This window comes from Channa argus, unplaced genomic scaffold (genome assembly GCF_033026475.1).
Source record: "Channa argus isolate prfri unplaced genomic scaffold, Channa argus male v1.0 Contig038, whole genome shotgun sequence".
NCBI classification, from domain to species: Eukaryota; Metazoa; Chordata; class Actinopteri; order Anabantiformes; family Channidae; genus Channa; species Channa argus.
In genome coordinates this window covers 307,109-320,968 of record NW_027125257.1, presented here as the reverse complement: position 1 = coordinate 320,968, position 13,860 = coordinate 307,109, and the positions used below count along the sequence as shown (strand labels likewise).

Here is a 13,860-nt window from a genome sequence, read left to right as displayed (position 1 = left end):
CCAACGACGGGACAGGGAGAATTTAAGCAAAGCTGAAGCTTATGGAAATATGCCGGAATGGTGTTCAGCAAGAGCCGGAGGAGAGTCGATCGTGAGCGTGTCCCATCCTGCTGACATCAAAGCACTGTCGGTTTGCAGATCCACAGGAATATTTAACGAATCAAAAAACAAGTTGATGCCGTCGTCTCGGTTTCCTGATTGTGTACTTTTCTTGTTTAACACTACGTATCGTAAGTTACCTGGACAATAACTCAATTTGCATAAACTAATGGCCGACATCGTCGGTTTGGCAGAATACAACCCTCCAGTCACAGAAATGCATGTCAATAGACCTACTCAACATAACACACCAAAAGTGAATAAAACTTTTACACACACGAGTCGTAGAACAATGGTAAAAAATGTCATGTCCATGCTGATGGGGAAATTTAGGCCCTCCACGACTCTCCATGACGAGAACATCGTTCTTAAATAGGTGCGCGAGCAGAGGAAGGGCGGATCTTTAAAACAAAGAGATTTTTTTGTGAACATCACAATCTAAAATGACCCTCCTGCGACGTCATTAGCAGAAGGCAGCAAGAGAAGAGCGTTCCCTGATGAGGGGTGTCAAACCCGGGCCGCGGCGTGTGAGAGCGCCGAATCCTAGCCACTAGACGATCTGGAAGGTATTGCCTGTTACACAAGAGGTCACAAAAGTGAATATTATTTTTATACCGTGGCTCAAATTTGGCTTTTCACATTCATACTGTGACGTCCTTCAGTCCTTGTTCTTTCCAGACGCACACAGTTCTCATTTAAGCCACCTAGGCTGAAACTACCAATATGTTTCTTGAAAGTCCATAAACCTTGGTGATCTCTTGGACCTCCCCTAACTACGCTTTCCCTTCCCCCATGTACACATTGTGGAAAATGTTGAGACCAAGGAGTGCCCTCTGCACGTTGGTGGTATAGTGGTTGAGCATAGCTGCTTCCCAAGCAGTTGACCTGGGTTCGATTCCCGGCCAATGCATTGCGTGGTGGGCCTTTTGGTATGAGGAATTACTTGGAATAATGTAGCTTTTCTTCCCATAACACCTACCACTGTGGCCTCGAAGGCTCAGAAACTGCAACTCCACGCGTGGTGCTCTCTCCCAAAGTAGTGCTAATGAATGTGGCTGCTTGCCTTTTGCTGCCAATCCACAGAAAATACGTGTTCGCCTACAATGCCTGTTACTCTAATTTGAGGAGAGCGTTGATCCACGTTCTGTGTGCAAATAGGACCAGGGAATTTGGCTGTGGAGGTGATCCTTTGAAAAAAGGCAAAGAAACGTTCCTGGGTCTTTACCCGTTTCAGGCAGCGTCAAAAGCAAGTTCCCTGACCGGGAATCGAACCCGGGCCGCGGCGGTGAAAGCGCCGAATCCTAGCCACTAGACAACCAGGGAGTCGAGAGTCAACAGTTCAGGGTCCAAGAGCTTGGAAAAAGGAAAAATAACACTACCCTTAAAACAACTAAATCACCCTTAAAGAGACAGATTCCTGGGCCAAAGACAGCTGCCACTCACTGTCCATGGAGACTCAGCTTAGTGGCTCATGACCTCCCATTGTGCGAGACGGAGACAAAAATACTCCAACGACGGGACAGGGAGAATTTAAGCAAAGCTGAAGCTTATGGAAATATGCCGGAATGGTGTTCAGCAAGAGCCGGAGGAGAGTCGATCGGGAGCGTGTCCCATCCTGCTGACATCAAAGCAGTGTCGGTTTGCAGATCCACATGAATATTTAACGAATCAAAGAACAAGTTGATGCCGTCGTCTCGGTTTCCTGATTGTGTACTTTTCTTGTTTAACACTACGTATCGTAAGTTACCTGGACAATAACTCAATTTGCATAAACTAATGGCCGACATCGTCGGTTTGGCAGAATACAACGTGGCTCAAATTTGGCTTTTCACATTCATACTGTGACGTCCTTCAGTCCTTGTTCTTTCGAGACGCACACAGTTCTCATTTAAGCCACCTAGGCTGAAACTACCAATATGTGTTTAGAAAAACAAATAGGACCAGGGAGTTTGGCTGTGGAGGTGATCCTTTGAAAAAAGGCAAAGAAGCGTTCCTGGGTCTTTACCCGTTTCAGGCAGCGTCAAAAGCTAGTTCCCTGACCGGGAATCGAACCCGGGCCGCGGCGGTGAAAGCGCCGAATCCTAGCCACTAGACCACCAGGGAGTCGAGAGTCAACAGTTCAGGGTCCCAGAGCTTGGAAAAAGGAAAAATCACACTACCCTTAAAACAACTAAATCACCCTTAAAGAGACAGATTCCTGGGCCAAAGACAGCTGCCACTCACTGTCCATGGAGACTCAGCTTAGTGGCTCATGACCTCCCATCGTACGAGACGGAGACAAAAATACTCCAACGACGGGACAGGGAGAATTTAAGCAAAGCTGAAGCTTATGGAAATATGCTGGAATGGTGTTCAGCAAGAGCCGGAGGAGAGTCGATCGGGAGCGTGTCCCATCCTGCTGACATCAAAGCACTGTCGGTTTGCAGATCCACATGAATATTCAACGAATCAAAGAACAAGTTGATGCCGTCGTCTCGGTTTCCTGATTGTGTACTTTTCTTGTTTAACACTACGTATCGTAAGTTACCTGGACAATAACTCAATTTGCATAAACTAATGGCCGACATCGTCAGTTTGGCAGAATACAACCCTCCAGTCACAGAAACGCATGTCAATAGACCTACTCAACATAACACACCAAAAGTGAATAAAACTTTTACACACTGGAGTCGTAGAACAATGGTAAAAAATGTCATGTCTGCTGATGGGGAACTTTAGGCTCTCCACCACTCTCCCTGACGAGAACATCGTTCTTAAACAGGTGCGCGAGCAAAGGAAGGGCGGATCTTTAAAACAAAGAGATTTTTTTGTGAACATCACAATCTAAAATGACCCTCCTGCGACGTCATTAGCAGAAGGCAGCAAGAGAAGAGCGTTCCCTGAGGAGGGGTGTCAAACTCGGGCCGCCAAACCCGGGCCGCGGCGTGTGAGAGCGCCGAATCCTAGCCACTAGACGATCCGGAAGGTAATGCCTGTTACACAAGAGGTCACAAAAGTGAATATTATTTTTATACCGTGGCTCAAATTTGGCTTTTCACATTCATACTGTGACGTCCTTCAGTCCTTGTTCTTTCCAGACGCACACAGTTCTCATTTAAGCCACCTAGGCTGAAACTACCAATATGTTTCTTGAAAGTCCATAAACCTTGGTGATCTCTTGGACCTCCCCTAACTACGCGTTCCCTTCCCCCATGTACACATTGTGGAAAATGTTGAGACCAAGGAGTGCCCTCTGCGCGTTGGTGGTATAGTGGTTGAGCATAGCTGCTTCCCAAGCAGTTGACCCGGGTTCGATTCACGGCCAATGCATTGTGTGGCGGACCTTTTGGTATGAGGAATTACTTGGGATAATGTAGCTTTCCTTCCCATAACACCTACCACTGTGGCCTCGAAGGTTCAGAAACTGTAACTGCACGCGTGGTGCTCTCTCCCAAAGTAGTGCTAATGAATGTGGCTGCTTGCCTTTTGCTGCCAATCCACAGAAAATACGGGTTCGCCTACAATGCCTGTTACTCTAATTTGAGGAGAGCGTTGATCCACGTTCTGTGCGCAAATAGGACCATGGAATTTGGCTGTGGAGGTGATCCTTTGAAAAAAGGCAAAGAAGCGTTCCTTGGTCTTTACCCGTTTCAGGCAGCGTCAAAAGCAAGTTCCCTGACCGGGAATCGAACCCGGGCCGCGGCGGTGAAAGCGCCGAATCCTAGCCACTAGACCACCAGGGAGTCGAGAGTCAACAGTTCAGGGTCCCAGAGCTTGGAAAAAGGAAAAATCACACTACCCTTAAAACAATTAAATCACCCTTAAAGAGACAGATTCTTGGGCCAAAGACAGCTGCCACTCACTGTCCATGGAGACTCAGCTTAATGGCTCATGACCTCCCATCGTGCAAGACGGAGACAAAAATACTCCAACGACGGGACAGGGAGAATTTAAGCAAAGCTGAAGCTTATGGAAATATGCCGGAATGGTGTGTTCAGCAAGAGCCGGAGGAGAGTCGATCGGGAGCGTGTCCCATCCTGCTGACATCAAAGCACTGTCGGTTTGCAGATCCACATGAATATTTAACGAATCAAAGAACAAGTTGATGCCGTCGTCTCGGTTTCCTGATTGTGTACTTTTCTTGTTTAACACTACGTATCGTAAGTTACCTGGACAATAACTCAATTTGCACAAACTAATGGCCGACATCGTCGGTTTGGCAGAATACAACCCTCCAGTCACAGAAACGCATGTCAATAGACCTACTCAACATAACACACCAAAAGTGAATAAAACTTTTACACACTGGAGTCGTAGAACAATGGTAAAAAATGTCATGTCTATGCTGATGGGGAACTTTAGGCTCTCCACCACTCTCCCTGACGAGAACATCGTTCTTAAACAGGTGCGCGAGCAAAGGAAGGGCGGATCTTTAAAACAAAGAGATTTTTTTGTGAACATCACAATCTAAAATGACCCTCCTGCGACGTCATTAGCAGAAGGCAACAAGAGAAGAGCGTTCCCTGAGGAGGGGTTTCAAACCCGGGCCGCGGCGTGTGAGAGCGCCGAATCCTAGCCACTAGACGATCCGGATCCAGACAAATAGGACCATGGAATTTGGCTGTGGAGGTGATCCTTTGAAAAAAGGCAAAGAAGCGTTCCTTGGTCTTTACCCGTTTCAGGCAGCGTCAAAAGCAAGTTCCCTGACCGGGAATCGAACCCGGGCCGCGGCGGTGAAAGCGCCGAATCCTAGCCACTAGACCACCAGGGAGTCGAGAGTCAACAGTTCAGGGTCCCAGAGCTTGGAAAAAGGAAAAATCACACTACCCTTAAAACAACTAAATCACCCTTAAAGAGACAGATTCTTGGGCCAAAGACAGCTGCCACTCACTGTCCATGGAGACTCAGCTTATTGGCTCATGACCTCCCATCGTGCGAGACGGAGACAAAAATACTCCAACGACGGGACAGGGAGAATTTAAGCAAAGCTGAAGCTTATGGAAATATGCCGGAATGGTGTTCAGCAAGAGCCGGAGGAGAGTCGATCGGGAGCGTGTCCCATCCTGCTGACATCAAAGCACTGTCGGTATGCAGATCCACATGAATATTTAACGAATCAAAGAACAAGTTGATGCCGTCGTCTCGGTTTCCTGATTGTGTACTTTTCTTGTTTAACACTACGTATCGTAAGTTACCTGGACAATAACTCAATTTGCATAAACTAATGGCCGACATCGTCGGTTTGGCAGAATACAACCCTCCAGTCACAGAAACGCATGTCAATAGACCTACTCAACATAACACACCAAAATTGAATAAAACTTTTACACAATGGAGTCGTAGAACAATGGTAAAAAATGTCATGTCTATGCTGATGGGGAACTTTAGGCTCTCCACCACTCTCCCTGACGAGAACATCGTTCTTAAACAGGTGCGCGAGCAAAGGAAGGGCGGATCTTTAAAACAAAGAGATTTTTTTGTGAACATCACAATCTAAAATGACCCTCCTGCGCCGTCATTAGCAGAAGGCAGCAAGAGAAGAGCGTTCCCTGAGGAGGGGTGTCAAACCCGGGCCGCGGCGTGTGAGAGCGCCGAATCCTAGCCACTAGACGATCTGGAAGGTATTGCCTGTTACACAAGAGGTCACAAAAGTGAATATTATTTTTATACCGTAGCTCAAATTTGGCTTTTCACATTCATACTGTGACGTCCTTCAGTCCTTGTTCTTTCCAGACGCACACAGTTCTCATTTAAGCCACCTAGGCTGAAACTACCAATATGTTTCTTGAAAGTCCATAAACCTTGGTGATCTCTTGGACCTCCCCTAACTACGCTTTCCCTTCCCCCATGTACACATTGTGGAAAATGTTGAGACCAAGGAGTGCCCTCTGCGCGTTGGTGGTATAGTGGTTGAGCATAGCTGCTTCCCAAGCAGTTGACCCGGGTTCGATTCCCGGCCAATGCATTGCGTGGGTGGGCCTTCTGGTATGAGGAATTACTTGGGATAATGTAGCTTTCCTTCCCATAACACCTACCACTGTGGCCTCGAAGGCTCAGAAACTGCAACTGCACGTGTGGTGCTCTCTCCCAAAGTAGTGCTAATGAATGTGGCTGCTTGCCTTTTGCTGCCAATCCACAGAAAATATGGGTTCGCCTACAATGCCTGTTACTCTAATTTGAGGAGAGCATTGATCCACGTTCTGTGCGCAAATAGGACCATGGAATTTGGCTGTGGAGGTGATCCTTTGAAAAAAGGCAAAGAAGCGTTCCTTGGGCTTTACCCGTTTCAGGCAGCGTCAAAAGCAAGTTCCCTGACCGGGAATCGAACCCGGACCGCGGCGGTGAAAGCGCCGAATCCTAGCCACTAGACCACCAGGGAGTCGAGAGTCAACAGTTCAGGGTCCCAGAGCTTGGAAAAAGGAAAAATCACACTACCCTTAAAACAACTAAATCACCCTTAAAGAGACAGATTCTTGGGCCAAAGACAGCTGCCACTCACTGTCCATGGAGACTCAGCTTAATGGCTCATGACCTCCCATCGTGCGAGACGGAGACAAAAATACTCCAACGACGGGACAGGGAGAATTTAAGCAAAGCTGAAGCTTATGGAAATATGCCGGAATGGTGTTCAGCAAGAGCCGGAGGAGAGTCGATCGGGAGCGTGTCCCATCCTGCTGACATCAAAGCACTGTCGGTTTGCAGATCCACATGAATATTTAACGAATCAAAGAACAAGTTGATGCCGTCGTCTCGGTTTCCTGATTGTGTACTTTTCTTGTTTAACACTACGTATCGTAAGTTACCTGGACAATAACTCAATTTGCATAAACTAATGGCCGACATCGTCGGTTTGGCAGAATACAACCCTCCAGTCACAGAAACGCATGTCAATAGACCTACTCAACATAACACACCAAAAGTGAATAAAACTTTTACACACTGGAGTCGTAGAACAATGGTAAAAAATGTCATGTCTATGCTGATGGGGAACTTTAGGCTCTCCACCACTCTCCCTGACGAGAACATCGTTCTTAAACAGGTGCGCGAGCAAAGGAAGGGCGGATCTTTAAAACAAAGAGATTTTTTTGTGAACATCACAATCTAAAATGACCCTCCTGCGACGTCATTAGCAGAAGGCAGCAAGAGAAGAGCGTTCTCTGAGGAGGGGTGTCAAACCCGGGCCGCGGCGTGTGAGAGCGCCGAATCCTAGCCACTAGACGATCTGGAAGGTATTGCCTGTTACACAAGAGGTCACAAAAGTGAATATTATTTTTATACCGTGGCTCAAATTTGGCTTTTCACATTCATACTGTGACGTCCTTCAGTCCTTGTTCTTTCCAGACGCACTCAGTTCTCATTTAAGCCACCTAGGCTGAAACTACCAATATGTTTCTTGAAAGTCCATAAACCTTGGTGATCTCTTGGACCTCCCCTAACTACGCTTTCCCTTCCCCCATGTACACATTGTGGAAAATGTTGAGACCAAGGAGTGCCCTCTGCGCGTTGGTGGTATAGTGGTTGAGCATAGCTGCTTCCCAAGCAGTTGACCCGGGTTCGATTCCCGGCCAATGCATTACGTGGCGGACCTTTTGGTATGAGGAATTATTTGGGATAATGTAGCTTTCCTTCCCATAACACCTACCACTGTGGCCTCGAAGGCTCAGAAACTGCAACTGCACGCGTGGTGCTCTCTCCCAAAGTAGTGCTAATGAATGTGGCTGCTTGCCTTTTGCTGCCAATCCACAGAAAATACGGGTTCGCCTACAATGCCTGTTACTCTAATTTGAGGAGAACGTTGATCCACGTTCTGTGCGCAAATAGGACCAGGGAATTTGGCTGTGGAGGTGATCCTTTGAAAAAAGGCAAAGAAGCGTTCCTGGGTCTTTACCCGTTTCAGGCAGCGTCAAAAGCAAGTTCCCTGACCGGGAATCAAACCCGGGCCGCGGCGGTGAAAGCACCGAATCCTAGCCACTACACCACCAGGGAGTCCAGAATCAACAGTTCAGGGTCCTAGAGCTTGGAAAAAGGAAAAATCACACTACCCTTAAAACAACTAAATCACCCTTAAAGAGACAGATTCCTGGGCCAAAGACAGCTGCCACTCACTGTCCATGGAGACTCAGCTTAGTGGCTCATGACCTCCCATCGTGCGAGACGGAGACAAAAATACTCCAACGACGGGACAGGGAGAATTTAAGCAAAGCTGAAGCTTATGGAAATATGCCGGAATGGTGTTCAGCAAGAGCCGGAGGAGAGTCGATCGGGAGCGTGTCCCATCCTGCCGACATCAAAGCTGTGTCGGTTTGCAGATCCACATGAATATTTAACGAATCAAAGAACAAGTTGATGCCGTCGTCTCGGTTTCCTGATTGTGTACTTTTCTTGTTTAACACTACGTATCGTAAGTTACCTGGACAATAACTCAATTTGCATAAACTAATGGCCGACATCGTCGGTTTGGCAGAATACAACCCTCCAGTCACAGAAACGCATGTCAATAGACCTACTCAACATAACACACCAAAAGTGAATAAAACTTTTACACACTGGAGTCGTAGAACAATGGTAAAAAATGTCATGTCTGCTGATGGGGAACGTTAGGCTCTCCACCACTCTCCCTGACGAGAACATCGTTCTTAAACAGGTGCGCGAGCAAAGGAAGGGCGGATCTTGAAAACAAAGAGATTTTTTTGTGAACATCACAATCTAAAATGACCCTCCTGCGACGTCATTAGCAGAAGGCAGCAAGAGAAGAGCGTTCCCTGAGGAGGGGTGTCAAACTCGGGCCGCCAAACCCGGGCCGCGGCGTGTGAGAGCGCCGAATCCTAGCCACTAGACAATCTGGAAGGTATTGCCTGTTACACAAGAGGTCACAAAAGTGAATATTATATTTATTCCGTGGCTCAAATTTGGCTTTTCACATTCATACTGTGACGTTCTTCATTCCTTGTTCTTTCCAGACGCACACAGTTCTCATTTAAGCCACCTAGGCTGAAACTACCAATATGTGTTTAGAAAAACAAATAGGACCATGGAATTTGGCTGTGGAGGTGATCCTTTGAAAAAAGGCAAAGAAGCGTTCCTTGGTCTTTACCCGTTTCAGGCAGCGTCAAAAGCAAGTTCCCTGACCGGGAATCGAACCCGGGCCGCGGCGGTGAAAGCGCCGAATCCTAGCCACTAGACCACCAGGGAGTCGAGAGTCAACAGTTCAGGGTCCCAGAGCTTGGAAAAAGGAAAAATCACACTACCCTTAAAACAACTAAATCACCCTTAAAGAGACAGATTCTTGGGCCAAAGACAGCTGCCACTCACTGTCCATGGAGACTCAGCTTAATGGCTCATGACCTCCCATCGTGCGAGACGGAGACAAAAATACTCCAACGACGGGACAGGGAGAATTTAAGCAAAGCTGAAGCTTATGGAAATATGCCGGAATGGTGTTCAGCAAGAGCCGGAGGAGAGTCGATCGGGAGCGTGTCCCATCCTGCTGACATCAAAGCACTGTCGGTTTGCAGATCCACATGAATATTTAACGAATCAAAGAACAAGTTGATGCCGTCGTCTCGGTTTCCTGATTGTGTACTTTTCTTGTTTAACACTACGTATCGTAAGTTACCTGGACAATAACTCAATTTGCACAAACTAATGGCCGACATCGTCGGTTTGGCAGAATACAACCCTCCAGTCACAGAAACGCATGTCAATAGACCTACTCAACATAACACACCAAAAGTGAATAAAACTTTTACACACTGGAGTCGTAGAACAATGGTAAAAAATGTCATGTCTGCTGATGGGGAACTTTAGGCTCTCCACCACTCTCCCTGACGAGAACATCGTTCTTAAACAGGTGCGCGAGCAAAGGAAGGGCGGATCTTTAAAACAAAGAGATTTTTTTGTGAACATCACAATCTAAAATGACCCTCCTGCGACGTCATTAGCAGAAGGCAACAAGAGAAGAGCGTTCCCTGAGGAGGGGTGTCAAGCCCGGGCCGCGGCTTGTGAGAGCGCCGAATCCTAGCCACTAGACGATCCGGATCCAGACAAATAGGACCATGGAATTTGGCTGTGGAGGTGATCCTTTGAAAAAAGGCAAAGAAGCGTTCCTTGGTCTTTACCCGTTTCAGACAGCGTCAAAAGCAAGTTCCCTGACCGGGAATCGAACCCCGGCCGCGGCGGTGAAAGCGCCGAATCCTAGCCACTAGACCACCAGGGAGTCAAGAGTCAACAGTTCAGGGTCCCAGAGCTTGGAAAAAGGAAAAATCACACTACCCTTAAAACAACTAAATCACCCTTAAAGAGACAGATTCTTGGGCCAAAGACAGCTGCCACTCACTGTCCATGGAGACTCAGCTTAATGGCTCATGACCTCCCATCGTGCGAGACGGAGACAAAAATACTCCAACGACGGGACAGGGAGAATTTAAGCAAAGCTGAAGCTTATGGAAATATGCCGGAATGGTGTTCAGCAAGAGCCGGAGGAGAGTAGATCAGGAGCGTGTCCCATCCTGCTGACATCAAAGCACTGTCGGTTTGCAGATCCACATGAATATTTAACGAATCAAAGAACAAGTTGATGCCGTCGTCTCGGTTTCCTGATTGTGTACTTTTCTTGTTTAACACTACGTATCGTAAGTTACCTGGACAATAACTCAATTTGCATAAACTAATGGCCGGCATCGTCGGTTTGGCAGAATACAACCCTCCAGTCACAGAAACGCATGTCAATAGACCTACTCAACATAACACACCAAAATTGAATAAAACTTTTACACAATGGAGTCGTAGAACAATGGTAAAAAATGTCATGTCTATGCTGATGGGGAACTTTAGGCTCTCCACCACTCTCCCTGACGAGAACATCGTTCTTAAACAGGTGCGCAAGCAAAGGAAGGGCGGATCTTTAAAACAAAGAGATTTTTTTGTGAACATCACAATCTAAAATGACCCTCCTGCGCCGTCATTAGCAGAAGGCAGCAAGAGAAGAGCGTTCCCTGAGGAGGGGTGTCAAACCCGGGCCGCGGCGTGTGAGAGCGCCGAATCCTAGCCACTAGACGATCTGGAAGGTATTGCCTGTTACACAAGAGGTCACAAAAGTGAATATTATTTTTATACCGTAGCTCAAATTTGGCTTTTCACATTCATACTGTGACGTCCTTCAGTTCTTGTTCTTTCCAGACGCACACAGTTCTCATTTAAGCCACCTAGGCTGAAACTACCAATATGTTTCTTGAAAGTCCATAAATCTTGGTGATCTCTTGGACCTCCCCTAACTACGCTTTCCCTTCCCCCATGTATACATCGTGGAAAATGTTGAGACCAAGGAATGCTCTCTGCGCGTTGGTGGTATAGTGGTTGAGCATAGCTGCTTCCCAAGCAGTTGACCCGGGTTCGATTCACGGCCAATGCATTGTGTGGCGGACCTTTTGGTATGAGGAATTACTTGGGACAATGTAGCTTTCCTTCCCATAACACCTACCACTGTGGCCTCGAAGGCTCAGAAACTGCAACTGCACGCGTGGTGCTCTCTCCCAAAGTAGTGCTAATGAATGTGGCTGCTTGCCTTTTGCTGCCAATCCACAGAAAATACGTGTTCGCCTACAATGACTGTTACTCTAATTTGAGGAGAGCGTTGATCCACGTTCTGTGCGCAAATAGGACCATGGAATTTGGCTGTGGAGGTGATCCTTTGAAAAAAGGCAAAGAAGCGTTCCTTGGTCTTTACCCGTTTCAGACAGCGTCAAAAGCAAGTTCCCTGACCGGGAATCGAACCCGGGCCGCGGCGGTGAAAGCGCCAAATCCTAGCCACTAGACAACCAGGGAGTCGAGAGTCAACAGTTCAGGGTCCAAGAGCTTGGAAAAAGGAAAAATCACACTACCCTTAAAACAACTAAATCACCCTTAAAGAGACAGATTCCTGGGCCAAAGACAGCTGCCACTCACTGTCCATGGAGACTCAGCTTAGTGGCTCATGACCTCCCATCGTACGAGACGGAGACAAAAATACTCCAACGACGGGACAGGGAGAATTTAAGCAAAGCTGAAGCTTATGGAAATATGCCGGAATGGTGTTCAGCAAGAGCCGGAGGAGAGTCGATCGGGAGCGTGTCCAATCCTGCTGACATCAAAGCACTGTCGGTTTGCAGATCCACATGAATATTTAACGAATCAAAGAACAAGTTGATGCCGTCGTCTCGGTTTCCTGATTGTGTACTTTTCTTGTTTAACACTACGTATCGTAAGTTACCTGGACAATAACTCAATTTGCATAAACTAATGGCCGACATCGTCGGTTTAGCAGAATATACAACCCTCCAGTCACAGAAACGCATGTCAATAGACCTACTCAACATAACACACCAAAAGTGAATACAACTTTTACACACTGGAGTCGTAGAACAATGGTAAAAAATGTCATGTCTATGCTGATGGGGAACTTTAGGCTCTCCACGACTCTCCCTGACGAGAACATCGTTCTTAAACAGGTGCGCAAGCAAAGAAAAGGCGGATCTTTAAAACAAAGAGATTTTTTTGTGAACATCACAATCTAAAATGACCCTCCTGCGACGTCATTAGCAAAAGGCAGCAAGAGAAGAGCGTTCCCTGAGGAGGGGTGTCAAACCCGGGCCGCGGCGTGTGAGAGCGCCGAATCCTAGCCACTAGACGATCTGGAAGGTATTGCCTGTTACACAAGAGGTCACAAAAGTGAATATTATTTTTATACCGTGGCTCAAATTTGGCTTTTCACATTCATACTGTGACGTCCTTCAGTCCTTGTTCTTTCCAGACGCACACAGTTCTCATTTAAGCCACCTAGGCTGAAACTACCAATATGTTTCTTGAAAGTCCATAAACCTTGGTGATCTCTTGGACCTCCCCTAACTACGCTTTCCCTTCCCCCATGTACACATTGTGGAAAATGTTGAGACCAAGGAGTGCCCTCTGCGCGTTGGTGGTATAGTGGTTGAGCATAGCTGCTTCCCAAGCAGTTGACCCGGGTTCGATTCCCGGCCAATGCATTGCGTGGCGGACCTTTTGGTATGAGGAATTACTTGGGATAATGTAGCTTTCCTTCCCATAACACCTACCACTGTGGCCTCGAAGGCTCAGAAACTGCAACTGCACGTGTGGTGCTCTCTCCCAAAGTAGTGCTAATGAATGTGGCTGCTTGCCTTTTGCTGCCAATCCACAGAAAATACGTGTTCGCCTACAATGACTGTTACTCTAATTTGAGGAGAGCGTGGATCCACGTTCTGTGCGCAAATAGGACCATGGAATTTGGCTGTGGAGGTGATCCTTTGATCCTTTGGGTCCAAGAGCTTGGAAAAAGGAAAAATCACACTACCCTTAAAACAACTAAATCACCCTTAAAGAGACAGATTCCTGGGCCAAAGACAGCTGCCACTCACTGTCCATGGAGACTCAGCTTAGTGGCTCATGACCTCCCATCGTGCGAGACGGAGACAAAAATACTCCAACGACGGGACAGGGAGAATTTAAGCAAAGCTGAAGCTTATGGAAATATGCCGGAATGGTGTTCAGCAAGAGCCGGAGGAGAGTCGATCGGGAGCGTGTCCCATCCTGCTGACATCAAAGCAGTGTCGGTTTGCAGATCCACATGAATATTTAACGAATCAAAGAACAAGTTGATGCCGTCGTCTCGGTTTCCTGATTGTGTACTTTTCTTGTTTAACACTACGTATCGTAAGTTACCTGGACAATAACTCAATTTGCATAAACTAATGGCCGACATCGTCGGTTTGGCAGAATACAACGTGGCTC

General features: G+C 47.1%; 14 non-coding genes across 14 annotated transcripts; 6 read left to right on the top strand and 8 right to left on the bottom strand.

Annotated features, from left to right (window-relative positions):
• Positions 1-936: 936 nt before the first annotated feature.
• Positions 937-1,009, top strand: trnag-ccc (transfer RNA glycine (anticodon CCC)). The gene has a single exon. It is a non-coding gene; the product is annotated as a tRNA-Gly (tRNA).
• Positions 1,010-1,350: 341 nt separating this feature from the next.
• trnae-uuc (transfer RNA glutamic acid (anticodon UUC)) lies at positions 1,351-1,422 on the bottom strand. Its single transcript has one exon. It is a non-coding gene; the product is annotated as a tRNA-Glu (tRNA).
• Positions 1,423-2,130: 708 nt separating this feature from the next.
• Positions 2,131-2,202, bottom strand: trnae-uuc (transfer RNA glutamic acid (anticodon UUC)). Its single transcript has one exon. It is a non-coding gene; the product is annotated as a tRNA-Glu (tRNA).
• Positions 2,203-3,335: 1,133 nt separating this feature from the next.
• Positions 3,336-3,408, top strand: trnag-ccc (transfer RNA glycine (anticodon CCC)). The gene has a single exon. It is a non-coding gene; the product is annotated as a tRNA-Gly (tRNA).
• A 341-nt stretch (positions 3,409-3,749) lies between these two features.
• Positions 3,750-3,821, bottom strand: trnae-uuc (transfer RNA glutamic acid (anticodon UUC)). Its single transcript has one exon. It is a non-coding gene; the product is annotated as a tRNA-Glu (tRNA).
• A 956-nt stretch (positions 3,822-4,777) lies between these two features.
• Positions 4,778-4,849, bottom strand: trnae-uuc (transfer RNA glutamic acid (anticodon UUC)). The gene has a single exon. It is a non-coding gene; the product is annotated as a tRNA-Glu (tRNA).
• A 1,121-nt stretch (positions 4,850-5,970) lies between these two features.
• On the top strand, positions 5,971-6,043 carry trnag-ccc (transfer RNA glycine (anticodon CCC)). Its single transcript has one exon. It is a non-coding gene; the product is annotated as a tRNA-Gly (tRNA).
• Positions 6,044-6,385: 342 nt separating this feature from the next.
• trnae-uuc (transfer RNA glutamic acid (anticodon UUC)) lies at positions 6,386-6,457 on the bottom strand. Its single transcript has one exon. It is a non-coding gene; the product is annotated as a tRNA-Glu (tRNA).
• A 1,121-nt stretch (positions 6,458-7,578) lies between these two features.
• trnag-ccc (transfer RNA glycine (anticodon CCC)) lies at positions 7,579-7,651 on the top strand. The gene has a single exon. It is a non-coding gene; the product is annotated as a tRNA-Gly (tRNA).
• Positions 7,652-9,198: 1,547 nt separating this feature from the next.
• Positions 9,199-9,270, bottom strand: trnae-uuc (transfer RNA glutamic acid (anticodon UUC)). The gene has a single exon. It is a non-coding gene; the product is annotated as a tRNA-Glu (tRNA).
• A 952-nt stretch (positions 9,271-10,222) lies between these two features.
• On the bottom strand, positions 10,223-10,294 carry trnae-uuc (transfer RNA glutamic acid (anticodon UUC)). The gene has a single exon. It is a non-coding gene; the product is annotated as a tRNA-Glu (tRNA).
• Positions 10,295-11,415: 1,121 nt separating this feature from the next.
• Positions 11,416-11,488, top strand: trnag-ccc (transfer RNA glycine (anticodon CCC)). The gene has a single exon. It is a non-coding gene; the product is annotated as a tRNA-Gly (tRNA).
• A 341-nt stretch (positions 11,489-11,829) lies between these two features.
• trnae-uuc (transfer RNA glutamic acid (anticodon UUC)) lies at positions 11,830-11,901 on the bottom strand. The gene has a single exon. It is a non-coding gene; the product is annotated as a tRNA-Glu (tRNA).
• A 1,123-nt stretch (positions 11,902-13,024) lies between these two features.
• On the top strand, positions 13,025-13,097 carry trnag-ccc (transfer RNA glycine (anticodon CCC)). Its single transcript has one exon. It is a non-coding gene; the product is annotated as a tRNA-Gly (tRNA).
• The last annotated feature ends 763 nt before the right edge of the window (positions 13,098-13,860 follow it).